Raw genomic sequence first — 14,451 nt, forward strand, 5'->3', positions numbered from 1 at the left:
CGAGTAGCACTGAAACAAATGAATGTATCGGTTTTTAAATATTGTTGAAAAAGACGAAAACACAAAAAATAACTCGTAGAATGCAATACCATTCTTCCATTCAACAACCAACAACCAAATTCAAATTGAAAAAGCTGCTTCAACTGTCGAGTATGTATTATAGAAAACGTCAGCTGACCTATAAAATATTATAATCGGGCTTCACATGCGTCATACCGTCGTGACCTCAAAAAGAAATGATATGTGGGCCAATATTTAAACATGTCTAGAGAGCACTAGACGATTGTACAGTTTCACAGAGGATCCCTCAACATATCGACGGACTGACATGAACCACTTGTTTGTGCAATTTAACTGAAGGGCATTGCATAATAAAAATCTGATAATCATTAATCCTCGTCAACGGTGATCAACATTTAAATTTAGGTTCAGCACGTCCGATTGGTCTAAAAACAGTGTTTCTCCCGTTACTACAAGTCTTTCAAACAAAAAGTAGAGTAATCAATCCTATTTTAAAGCAAACCTCAATTCTTTTTCATCGTAGCTTTATTTCCGCGGGTAGGGCTTGAAGGGTTGGTGTTACAGTGTAAAAATATCTTCGTGCTTTTAATCAATAAAGCTCTTAAGCTACATCAAGATTCAAGAGGTTAAAGAATATAATTATCTAGACAGCTCAAGGACAATGAACACCCTTTTGAAGTAAACAGAGTATATTGTACACATCTTTAGGTGAAAGCCCAAACTTCCCCTTGATATTTCGTAACATTTCATATTGATTTCTTCGCACAACACAAAAATATCATATATCTACAATTATATTTTTGCAACAGAAAATGTTTCAGTACGCAGTGTCGTTTTCGCTTAAAAAATTGGTTATTTATTGAATTGTTGATCATTTCGTTCCTACCTCATTATTACAATTATGTACCAGACAAAACTTTCGTACACGTGAAAAATTAAAAATACATAATACTGGATCAGTACAAAAACTTGAATATTTCCGTCCAACTTACGAATGAATACATACTATAGGTATAGAAATAGTTTGTAAATTGTAATGCTTTTTCAAGGTGATTTACTTCGTTATTTCAAAGGCACGTAATTAAAACCAACAATCAAGCTGCAGTAAAATACAAAAAAACGGTTTTATCGCTGAAATAATAGTTCTATAAAATTTTGTCTTCCATATTATTGAATTTAGAAAGGGAAACGTAAAATAAAGGTGTGTTTCCAGTGACATGTGTTATAAGACCAATGGTCAACAATCAGCTGCTTCAACAGTTGCAATAAATTTGAGTTCACCCTCATTCAGCAGAGTGAAAACAAAATGTGAAATTGCTGGTCGAGTTCCAACTGTTCCTCTTCTTGCAGATACCAAAATAGATGATTGGCAAAAATTCTTCTTTCCCAGTAAAATATTCCCTGTGTAAATTTACTTGGCAGGTGACCTTACACCTTCTGTTGCATGACAGATACCCAATTCACAATTTTATTTGTAGGGTTTATTTATATTTTACTGTGTACACAGCGGAGTCAACTTACTCCCGGAAAAATAGTATAAAATTTTATTACACCGGAAGGAAATTACATATCTTCAATTTAAATTTCATTTACTCCCGTTTCTTATAATAACACACACGGTGGTAAAATTTGCCCAACTAGGTCCATAAGCAAAAACAGAGAGTTTTTAATTTAAAAAATAAGACGTTTTTATTGAAAACACAGTAAGAATATACTACAAAAGACATTAAAAGACGATCTAACCCTCTCGAGTTCTAATTATTTATAGCTTATTCGCCGGAAACGTCTGCTTGAAGGTTCAACATGAAAAAACAGTTCATATCGTTTCTCGTCCGATAGCAGTGCTGAAGATTTTTATTTTCCCCAAAGTATTTATATTACAACCTACACAAGCAAGTTGTAATGGGAATTAAAATTTAAAAATGTACTTTTTAATGAATGATGACGTACAAGAATGAAAATTCTATTAAGTAATAGAGGACTATAAATAGCTAAAAATTAGAATTTTAATTCCCAGAAGCTAAAAAAAGCATTTAAGAGCGACCGTTCTTAACTAATTTTGAAGCATTATCTAATACGTAGGTAGATATATGTATGTATTACTGAATTTTAAAAATATATATCTGAATTTAGATGGCTTGGTTTCTGTTCCCTATAACTTTTATTTCAAGATTTAATTATCATACGAGGTTGGCAAGTGCAATATAACAGAATCTCGGAAAGTGAAAAAACAAGACGCAATGGAGTTCTGTTATAAGTAATAGCTATTTACAATCGAGTGTGGGAAGTTACATTTTGCAGCGCGAAGTTTAATTTGAAACCGACGCGCAGCGGAGTGTTTCATAAACTGAGCGTTGCAAAATGTTTCACACACAAGGGATGTATGTATAATGCTTTTTGGCCGACGTTTTTTAATTTAAAACGTTAAAAACAATTACTACTTTTCGAATTTTAATGGAACGCACCCAAGAATTGTCAAATGTAAGGTAGAACCGACATTAATTTAAAATTGTGTATTTCTTCTATGTCTCCAAAGTTTAAAAACAAGGATTATTTACTTTGCCGCATAGTATGTGGGAAAAATTCACGGTCCCACAGTCGCCGTAAAAACAAAGTTTCATGTGACGTGAACAGTGCGTGTTTGCAAAGTTTCCATAATAGGACGCCAAAAAATATTTTTTGTACTCATAGCCTCAAAATCGGTATTTCCCGATGTCCTCGGAGTGTGGAAACAACGATTTCCCACGCGGTGTTTTACTTTGCAGCAGAAACTAGGGGGAATTGCATTGTAAAATTGGTGTTTAATGACGTAGACAGACGTGTAATTGTTCACTTTAACTACTTCTGGAATTTTCGCGTTTTTTCTGGCTAGACACCCCCAGGGCGTCCTCCTAGATCGTTTCCCACCATTCAAACCTTGTGCAAATGCCTTTTTTTCTCTCTTGTTGTGTTTCAAGGTCGCGCCAATGTCTCAGTATAACTAAAGGGCCTGAGGCTGTCTAGCCAGAAAAAACGCGAAAATTCCCAGAAGTAGTTAAAGTGAACAATTACCGACAGACGGAAGCGTCAATTCACTTTAAACAAAATGGACGCTTCGTCACATTTGCAATTGTAAAATTAATTCTCAACAACACAATAAATAAGTAATTTTATTATAAAACAAATAAGAATACAATTCAAAAAGGTAAGAATAATAATAGGGTCTTGAAAATATTAAATTATTTACTTTTTTTATTTTATTTTTAAATATTTTTGAGTTATTCGTTACAAAAAATATTGTACCTAAATTTTGCGGGAAGAAATTTCCCGCGTTCGCACTAATGCAGCACTCCCTGCGCTCGTGACGCAAACAAAGTGCTCACGCGGGAAATTATACGTTAGGTAAATAACTATAATAATTAATAACCATGTAGGGTATACTGTTTTTCGCACGATTGAATTTGTAAAAAAGTCTAATTGTGCCACAAAAAAAAAGTATTATTTTATGGCTCATTATGTAAATGCATTATTGGTTATTGTTTATTAGATGCTTGTTTTGTTTTACATAACAGTAAGTATTAGTGCTGTAATGTTTCATGGCCACACTGATATTTTGTTTTCTATGCAAACTATGCAACTTACACGACCAATCAACATCGCGGTAGTAAGTACCTACCTACGTAGAAAAACAAAATCGTGCAAAAAAGCACCATAACTTGTTTGTTATTAAAGATATCAACTTTTTCTTTTTTCAAGATGATAGCTACGCTTCTACTACACATTCGGAAAATATTGCGGTATATATACAGGCTGTCCCAATATAAAACAATAAAGTTATGTTTTTTTTAAATGGAACCTACCCAGTTTGATTTCATTTTTGGATGCTATGTTAAATTATGAATCAAATGTATAGAGGTCATTTTTATTTATCTGCCATCGTTTTTGATCTGTGGCGCTTTTTTTACCAGAATTTCGAATTGCAGAGGTCCGTTCGAAAATTCGTACCTTCCAAATCGTTACATATAAATTAAAATAATTGCCGCTGTTTGATTCCTGAATGTTTCCTACATCTGTTGAGTATTTACTCAACAACCTACTACGATTTTTTAAACATAAACTAAAAATGTCAAAAACTATTTTTTTTTTTCAAATGGCACCCCGTATTTATTATTGCACTGGTCGAAAGCTTTTTTGCTAAAATTGAGTTGAGTAAATCGGGTTTACTATAATAAACTAATAAATATTTTAATAGGAACCATAGAAAGAGTAAACAGACTTACTTACATTGCCGAAAAAACATTATCCTACTTTTTTCTATCCGCGACTGTACTAATGCTAAATTCGAATATGGGAAAATAAGTAGGTAATAAAATTTTGGTTGGCACAAGTTTTTCAAAGTAATTAAAAAAAGTAAGGAACCGGTATAATCGGTACACAATTTACTAAAATAGTGTGTTTTTGTAAGAAAGTTCTTTTATCAGATGATGACTTCACAATCATGACGACTATGCGGACTATGTACTATACCTGAATTTATTGAAATATTTTAATTAACTCCAAAAAACAGCAGTGTTAATTATCGACTTACTGCTGCACAATTTTGTTAAAACTAGTTCCACTAAGTAGATAGGCTTAACTGATGAACTTTTTTGGGAAAATATGTACATAATATTTTTGAAACTATAATTTCCAATCACTCTGAGGTCTCTATTAAATCTAATGATAATAAATGAGGTGGGAGTAGCCACTCCACTTCTCGAAGTAAGGTTTTGATTGACAGGAAGACCACCTTCTCAACTGCTTCTAAATTCTTTAATGAAGTCAGCATTTCTTACCAAAAAAAAAAAAACAGAATGTGTGAGACGCACGATAGAAGTGAAACTTCTGTATTACAGGGAAACATTGTAATTATTCATCAATCACTTTTAAATAGCATATTCACAACAAAATTGTATATTTTAATGAAGAAAATAAATGATAAACAACGATAACACTAAACAATATTGAAATGCGTAACTCATTGTTCATTTTTAAGCCTCCAAATTAAAGAGAGGACATTATCGATAAATGCCGTGAGTGTGACAAAGACAGAAGTATACACAATTTTAAGGGATGTTTGTTCGTGTCAAACAGATTAATTTATATTTAAGTGAGATGGAAATATTGGCGCAACCGTTGTGCGAGACACTGCTCCCACTCGACCCGATAGTGTTTACCCCCACCACTTTTCGTCACACAAAAAGGTTGCCGATCAGAATTTCAAGACCCTCCCATAAAAAGTTTCACTTCAAAAAAATTAAAAAATTGTTTCACAGTCTAGGAGTGGCTTACAAATCTACAAGGGGCATTGACCAACTCAATAGACCGGGACCAATGGCTTAACGTGACTTCCGAATCACCAGATAGAATATAGACTTTTTTTTAAATTTCGTCCTGGGTCGGAATCGAATTATTATTAAATAACACATATTTAAACCGATCTATGTTTGCATTAAATGGGCACCATATACTCCATTCTTTATCTTGGTGAGTGGTCAAGCCATGGGAGCTTTGTAACTTTTATTATTATTATTATTATTAATATTGAAGGCTAACAGGCTAGGCGCCCAATTACAAGCCCTGCCAAAAAGAGAACGATGCACAAAACACAACTTTTACTTTTTCCACCAAATTTTTGTGTGGTGTAAATCAAATATAAACTGTCATCGCTGTCATTCAGATTCAGAATCTTCGTCAAGCATTCATTTCCAAATCTCGCGATCTTATGTCGCGAAATGTAAATATATAAGCCGTACAAATCGATTCTTAAATTTAACCGTTCCTGGTCTGAAAATCGTCGCCCGTGTCAGGTAGATAATATTGCAAAGAAGTTTGGATTTGAAAAATTAACCGGATTCTTAAACTATAAAAAGAACCTAATTTGACCGGAAAGTGTATGGCCGGTCTAGAACATTTTGAAATTCCCACGTTTGAGGTTATAACTCGGTGCATGTGAATCATGAGCAATTTAACTTGCAAAATAATATTTATTATTCTATTTAGAAAGACTTTGCGGCGTCTCTGTAAGTACACTATTGTAATATTTGAATATTTTTTAACAACTACCAACGCACTTTTCCATGGCAAACTTTTAAAAATCCCTAAATTCAACTTGATGGCTGAAAATTTCCCTAAGACCACTCACCAAGATAAAAAATAGAGTATAGACACACCATCCTAGATCTTTAATGAGAGTTTACAAAGCGAAACAGGAAATAAAATGGTTATAAACAGATAGCAACTTACGGAGCCATTGATGGGCAATATAACTTCCTCATCGACAATGTTTTTTTTAATGGTAATGTACACTTTTAAACTGACTCTAAAACAGAATTTTTCTCTTTAAAGTGATGAATAGAAATAATGTACTCTTTCTACAGAAATTTTTATCACAATACACAAATATGTTCAAATTGCATGCAGTTCTAGTCGATGCAAAGCTGCCATCTTGAACAAAACAATATGAACCTTCTCTAAAAATTGACCGTTTAAAAGAAACAGCCACCGTTTCATAGATTGATACTTAAATAAGTATAATAATTATAATTCTTTGTTGAAGAAAGATTTGTAAGATTTTCAGTTTTCCTCTTGATGGTATATTTTCCAAAAAGATAGACCTGTGCTAAACATTAACTGTGTACAAGAACAATTCAGAGCAATTTGGATTAACACAGGAGGATCAATACACCGACCAGCTCGTTTTCCAGATGTGTATCCTCTAATTTTTCCTTTGTACATACATCCAAGATAATGTTTATTATAAACTTGCTCGCTTAGACTGTAGCAACCAGTAAGACAACAAACGAAATACAAATGGCAACAACAACGACACGGCCCAGCGTCTAGTTTAAAGCCAACAGGTCGAACTGAACGAAAATAAAACCCACAAGTTAATCTTCTCGACCATGACAAGACCAAAATCAACATAAATTTGTGAGATTACACGTGAAACATGGAGATAACCTCAAATGAATCAAACATAAAGCAGGACTCGCCAAAAAAACAAAAAATTAACCTGCTGTGCACACAATCAGGAAAATAAAAATAATAGGATCTAGGTAAATTGCAAACACTGCTCTCTATGCTAGCTTTTATAGTCTGACATCGCACGGTATACTTCTATGGGGTACAAGTTCGGAGACCCCGCATACAGAAAAAGGCGAACAGAATTTTATTTCAAATCCAACAGCGTGAAACTTCCAACAAAGAGAAAATACTGATCGTTCCTGAGGTCCTTTTAGAACCATATTGTTTCCTGTGTCGGGTGCATTTTTCACATTACACCCTGTATTATAGAGCGATTTCAGTGGTGATAATGGTAAATAATGAGATGATATATATGTAAATCGATACAACACTGAGTCTGATTCCACCCTCTATGTGTATAATGCAACATTTTGTACCGATAAGAAAACTTGATGACGTGACATCATTTATCTGTCTGTCGTAGTCGACCATAAAGACTCTCTTGCTTATAATATGTACCGCAAAGCTTATGCGGCGAAGAAAGATTATTCCGATGCTTATTTTTTGATGAAGCATCAACTTTTTAGGATCACATTGTGGTACATAAAATTAACAATTAATTTGAATAATTTTAAAAGTATTTAAACAATTAAAACAATTTTCTTTGCAGTTTATTTTAAGCATTCGTAGCGGCAACAGTTCACGTTGAGAATTCCTCTTGCTATTTAAAGTTTCTCCAGAGTTATGTAACAGTGTAGTAACTACCCAGCGAGTTTAAATTCCTGGGGCTACAAATGAATATTTTTCGTAGGTACATTTTATTTTTTCGGAGAATAGGAATAATTACAAAATATTACATGTACAAAAATAATCCTTTATATGGTTAATTATAACTCTTAGCAAAATAGCCCTTCTGGATTCAAATAAAAATCTTCATGCATTACTCACATTACTGTTATCTCTTAAAAGCAGACACAATTAATGTAAGTTATCTAATACTAGCGGTCGTCAACCCTCTTAAAACTTTAGGCCGAACTCTGAGGGTGTTACAACCCTCAACATGATTTATTTGTTTTCAGATGGGTAAACATGTGGATGAAGCGTTAACAAATTTTACAATCTCAAGCATTTTTAGTTAATGGAATTTTTGTTTTTTATAGGCAGATATTAATAAATGTGTTCTAAACGAACCCAGCAGTGGCAAACAACTGTATAAACATATTTCACAATAGATTTTGTAACGTGTAACTGCGCTGCACATAATTAACTTGATGAAATTCTTTCTCATTTTTCAAGTTATTTGTTAATAGTGATATGAATTTCTTCACTTTCCACTAATTTACAGTGTAAGAGAAAATTATGTAAAGAAGCTGATACCACACTTTACACAGAAAAAAGTAAATATTTACATTTATAACGCCATTATTAAACACACTTCACTTTAGCCAATAATAATTTGCTTTCCATTCAGTAGCTAGGTTTAATGAACCTGAGACACATTTCTAAATTAAAGTGGAAACAAATCTTCAAAATACGAATCCTAGTAATTCTCTTGGTAAGAACTGTCTTGACAAACTTCAAAAAATTACGTTTAACATACTTAATCAACTTATAAATATAGGACGCTGATCTTGAAAAGGATATAATATGTACACATAAATATAAAAGATAATACAAATACAATAAAACCAAACTAAAGAAATGATCCCACGATACATTTTTTACAATTCGAACAACTTTACATCTTCGACAAAAATACGAAATGGATACACGGATTATCACCAACATTCTATGAAGTCATTGTACATCTCTGAAAGTCTTCCTTATGTAAGTTTCAATGCCTCAATTGAAAGACATCAAGCTACGCTTTATTTTTATTTGACACCATGTTTGCGTAATTGTGCAATCTTAGCAGCTTGCATCAGTATACTCTCAGACGTTCCCAAAGACGCTACAACAAATAAATTTTCTGGAATTATACTGGTGCTTTTTCTCATCACTGAAATTTTGTTTATTCTTATATGGAATGCAACAAAGTTCACGACCTGTAAATTCATGTCAGCAATATTTTGTAGTAATGAAAGAAATCATTGTTAGTTAGAATCTCACTCCAACAAGTTAAATTTTGTTAAATAATTCAGGTCTTTAAATTGTCAAGCAGTTTATTACGATTTAAATTTCCATTGTATTCAAGCAACAAATTAGATGTTATAAATAGAAAAATTAGATGACTGAGCTAAAAAATACACTAGACAATACAATTTTATTGTATTGTAATAGAATCGATTTGGTATACCTATTATAAAAGAATAAGTAATGCAAATAACTATTGCAACTGCACGTAAATATGAATTGTTGACGTTTGTATTAATGGCACGTTTAAACTATTCTTTGTTTCAGATGCGCTTTTTGATAAAATAGATTCATTTACCACCCTTTTCATAAAATATTCAACAGTGACTACTTCAGAAAAAGCAATTAATGTTCAAAAATTTCATATATTAAAATACATATATTTTTAGAAAATATATACATACATCTCAATCCCTGTAACTATAACAAAGTACAACTAACATAACGCAACAATGCCACTACGAAAAGCCGTTTACGTGTAAGAACTGTTGAATACGTATTTTGCATACCCAAGTACTGGATGAATATAGATTTATTTATTTACAAGGTAACCTCACATTTCGTTAAAAATTTAACCGTTATTAGTAAATACCACAATAATATCACAATTCAGCATTTTGACTGAAAATCGCACGACACTTAAAAATAGCCAATAGAAAAACAGAATTCGGTGTCGTTTCTATAACAATATTGAGATTTCCTGGAAATTTTTTGCACCTAGCTAACCCAACATGAAATTAATAAGTGGAAATTTTTTCAGCCAATCAAAATCATTTATTTTGTTGTTGTCTTGGTTATGGCTCGTGAACTAATTTTTCTATTGGTCTTTAATGAGTGTCGTACGATTTAAAAATTTATAATTTAAGAAGCATAATGTCCGTGTCGTTGCGATTTTCTTACCGAATATGCCCTCGTGCATTGATTAATATCCGGAAATTTTATTCTCATGCATTTCCAAAACGTAATTACCCACTCGGGCTAATTAATACGTTTTAGAAATGCATTCGAAAAAATTTCCGGAAATAATCAATGCACTAGGGATATTATAAGTGAAAATTAATAACTATTAATAGTCCAATAAACATATTATGTATTTACTATTACCATTTTTTTTCCTAGAATACAGAATAATCTAACAATTGGTCAATTAAACTTTTAAGGATAATATGAACTTTCTGTCTTTACATTAAAAAAATGCTCATTATCATCCATAAATAAGCACATTAATTACTAATTATTCGTTTCAGTTTTTAATTTTTAAATAATTTTTTGAAAATTGAGAAAATAAGTGAATTTATTTGTCATATTCGTACTAATCTTATTTACACAGAGAAATGGTATTAATAGAGCTTTTTAATTGAATTTATAGTTTTGTAGAGGTCGTTGCAATTAATTATCCCATCGGAATCACTTAAGCCACATACAGTGAATCATCGGATGTTTATGTGTACATTACGCAGGCATTATATGACGCCCTGTATGACCACTATATCGTAAGAATCCATTTGTAACTATTTTATAACTTCATTATAATTGAAAATGATTCATATCAAACGTGACAATTTAAACAATAACTGTTTGCCTTTTGTGGCAAACAGATAATGAAAAAAAAAATTATGACGAGTATGATCTCATCATCCTCCTATACATACACATACATGTTTATAAAAACTGTTTTCTGCAAAAATGCCCTTAACTGAACAGTAAGATTATCAAGTTTATCTATATACAAGTTGATGTTATAATACTATTATTACATTCACAATAAAAAATATCGGTATGGAAAACCATACATGGGTTCCATCTTCCAAAATCAATTTTCACACTAATATTATATATAAAAATTTGCTAAGAAGGCCTTCCTTATACGATACTCGATATTGTTATACATAAGTACAAAATGTGTGCACAATTGGTCATTTTTCGAAACAGTTGATCCGATTGGCACCAAAATCAATAGGCGTTGCGTTCTCACTACGGCGAACATTTTGCAAAAAGAAAAATTCAAATCGTGAACGAAAGAAAATTGCGCAAATCTGCGTATAATCAATAGTAAGTAAAAGGTACATACAATTTAATTTGAACATACAGTTTTCAAAAATTAATTCGTGTAGTGGACAGGTAGTCAGTATCAGAGCTAAAAAAAAACCTCCATAAAACCGTTAAGTATACACTAGGAAACTATGTATGTACTATATTTAACTGTTATTCAAGTGTTGCATAATTTAAAACTGGCACCTTGGATTATGTATGTGTATAAACAGCTAATTTTAAATATTTCACAGGCTGACATCAGTGCATTTTCAACATTATGATCTGAATATGTAACAAACAAGGACAAACAGTTTTGGGCCAAATTAACAAAAGACATAGAAAATGAAAGCGCAAGAGCAATTTACTGTCGGAAAAATCTAATAATCAAACATTTTTCAGTATTTGCTATTTTGATGCTGATGTGATTTAATAATCTTTTTACTTGCACCTTATTCCACTTACTTACTGTTGTCATCATTGTTTCGTGGTCATGAAAATAATTACCTCACAGGTAAATACCAGCGTCTAGATGTGGCAACCACGGAGATTGGTTCCACATCTTATAGAAATGCAGCTCCCGTGGGTCCGAGCGTTCTACAGATGGGAGAGCACACCTTGTCTGAATTGAATCGACTTAAAGTTTACCTAATAATTTGTTTGTCAACGGCATTTTAATAGGACGGAGTAGGGTTAATTAACGCATTGGTCAATTTAAAGTATATTAGTAAACTCTGGAATATTAATATATATTAAATTAACCAAGTGGTGACATTGACGGCGACATGATTGTAATAACAAACGATCTCTTCTACAATCGATACTCGTAATCAAGTTCATTGGCTTAAAAATTAAAGAGTTCACATTTTTGGCGAGTTTGGTATTTTGGTGCAGCAATAATGTTTTTTGTCATTTTTGACACACTAAAACCAGACATTTAAGAACTTTTCGGAGCAATATTTTGAATCAGATCAACGTCAGTAAAGTGTTGCAAGGCTCGAAAATAGGTATAGGCAGTGAAAGAAGAATAGGCAATTTAATTACGAACTAGAAGTGGAAATGTAGAGTATACACATATTTAAACTTTCTTGGTAAAACTGTAAACGCAATTGAAGCATGTTTCACTCTACTTAATGTATCTATAATAATTATTGTAGTTACTTTAAATTCTTATACATATCATGGATTTTCAATTATTCCTTGCCGATGGTGATGATGATATTAAATTAAAAGCCTAGATTTTTTAATGCTACAGTGATAATTGGCCTATACCCAGTTATTTTTTATTTTTTCTTGCTCTAATTTTTCCACTATTTAGACCACCATTTTAAAGTTTCTGAAGGTAAAATATACTTATCTTAAAAATAACATAATTTATGGGCATGCATCCTTGATTAACGGTTAGCAACGATACTAAGTAGTAAATACCCCCTAAGAATTCAATTATAATTATACTTAAAGGTGTATGTAGCATGATGTAATAGTTATTTACTTTAGAGTACGGGATGTGAATTTTCCGGCACGACAACTGGTTTCGGGCACGATGGCGCAGCCGAGTGCCTGATTAGTTGGAGGGCCGGAAAATACGTCCCGTACGACATTTGTATTAGACTTTTCGGCTGACCAAAATATTAAATCTTTTAAAAATCAAGACTAATTTTATTGTAAAATTTGACAACGTCAATAAAAAATCGAATGCTGTGGAATCAATTCCTTGACGACCGTGACCGCTCATTTGTTTTTTTCCTAACAAATTATTTGCCGGCTAAATTTTCACGGTCGTGCTTCAAAATTTGATTTTGGTGTATTAATCGAGTGAAAAAAATGTCTAATATATAATATAGAGTGAGTTAAATGTGACACCAGAGGCAGTACAACTAATGGCAGGACTAAATTCTGAATTATTACCACAAAAATCGAAACAACGTTACATAGGACAATTTTTTCTCAAGAAAGTATCTAATAACTATTCTTTAATTCACAAATTTTTAATAAACCATATTTTATTACAGACAGTTTTATTAATAGGTGTTTGTGGTGCCTGTCTTCGAAAGGAGTTATATACTCTGAAACTGGAAGATATTGATATTGATTATATTGATAACCAATATTTGTAGATCGTTTGCCATTACCAATCCAAACTGGGTTGAAACTGTGAAGAAATATATGGAAGTCAGGTTAAATTGATATTAATACAATTAAAACAATTTCAAATAAAATTGACAAATATTTGAACGTTGATTGCCCTATGGACACAAGATTGAAGTTCCTAAAATGATTCGTGATGACTGATGGCCTTCCTTCAACATCAAAAACAAAATGTACTGTGTTGCAGCTACAGCTCAAACAATGGTGAGTTGTGTCACAAACTTCGATACAGTGCTTTAATCTACTTGAATTTTTAGCAGTTGCTTCCAATGTAACCATCCAACATTGAGAATTCCATCATCAGTACCGTAAGAGAAGCACCAGTACAACATATTGACATTCAACCCAGAAGTAATAAAGCTGACAGTTACGAAATTGTTTCTGCATTGTTCTCTAAAGTGGAGAATTGTAACAATAATGTTTACAACTGTAATTTTACAAAATAAATTATGTTAATGTTGCAAATTATTAAAATGTCTTGTACTTAACCACTACTTCCTGGTGAAAACGAATCATCTTTCTTCAGGTGAATACAAGATTTTGGGGTTAGAATGTTTTGTATATTTTTATTTTCCAGTTGCACTTTAGCACTAACAGCTAGTACTGGATAAAGTAGGCACACAAAACCATATATCAACTTCTGTGGTTTAGTTTTATTGTGCAATTTTGCAGATATTTATGATATACCTGACAATTGTCAAACTTTTTGACATATACAGCTGCCAACCCAATAGGTTGTATTTTCCCTGTTACGATTATTTTCTTTTTCGATCGATATAAATTAAACAAACACATTTATCGGAAAAATTATACAGGGAAATGTGTTTTTTTATACCAAGTTAAAGTAACGTATGGACACTTTAATTTTAAATTAACTGTGAAAAGAATAAATCAACGGTGTCCGCACATTTTTCCCGTACTCCACTAGATTTTTCCCACATTCCACTAGAAATTTTTGACATTGTACGGGAAATCGCACCTCCCTTGACCTAAAGTGTAAGGTAACGCTATATTTCCCAGATTGGGAGGCCGAAAAATAATTTAGTCACGCGTCTAAAAAGAATTCATCTGCGACCTGTTTTCTCCTATAGCTAGGGTAGCCCCAGGACGACCAAAGTTCTAAAGTTGGCGTAC

General features: G+C 32.3%; 1 protein-coding gene across 4 annotated transcripts in view; it reads right to left on the bottom strand.

The window, feature by feature from the left end:
* LOC138124311 (lachesin-like) overlaps positions 1-14,451 on the bottom strand; it is a 67,451-nt gene that overhangs the window by 38,988 nt on the left and 14,012 nt on the right. The gene's annotated exons all lie outside the window — the stretch shown is intronic.

The sequence above is a fragment of the Tenebrio molitor genome, chromosome 1, assembly GCF_963966145.1.
Source record: "Tenebrio molitor chromosome 1, icTenMoli1.1, whole genome shotgun sequence".
NCBI classification, from domain to species: domain Eukaryota; kingdom Metazoa; phylum Arthropoda; class Insecta; order Coleoptera; family Tenebrionidae; genus Tenebrio; species Tenebrio molitor.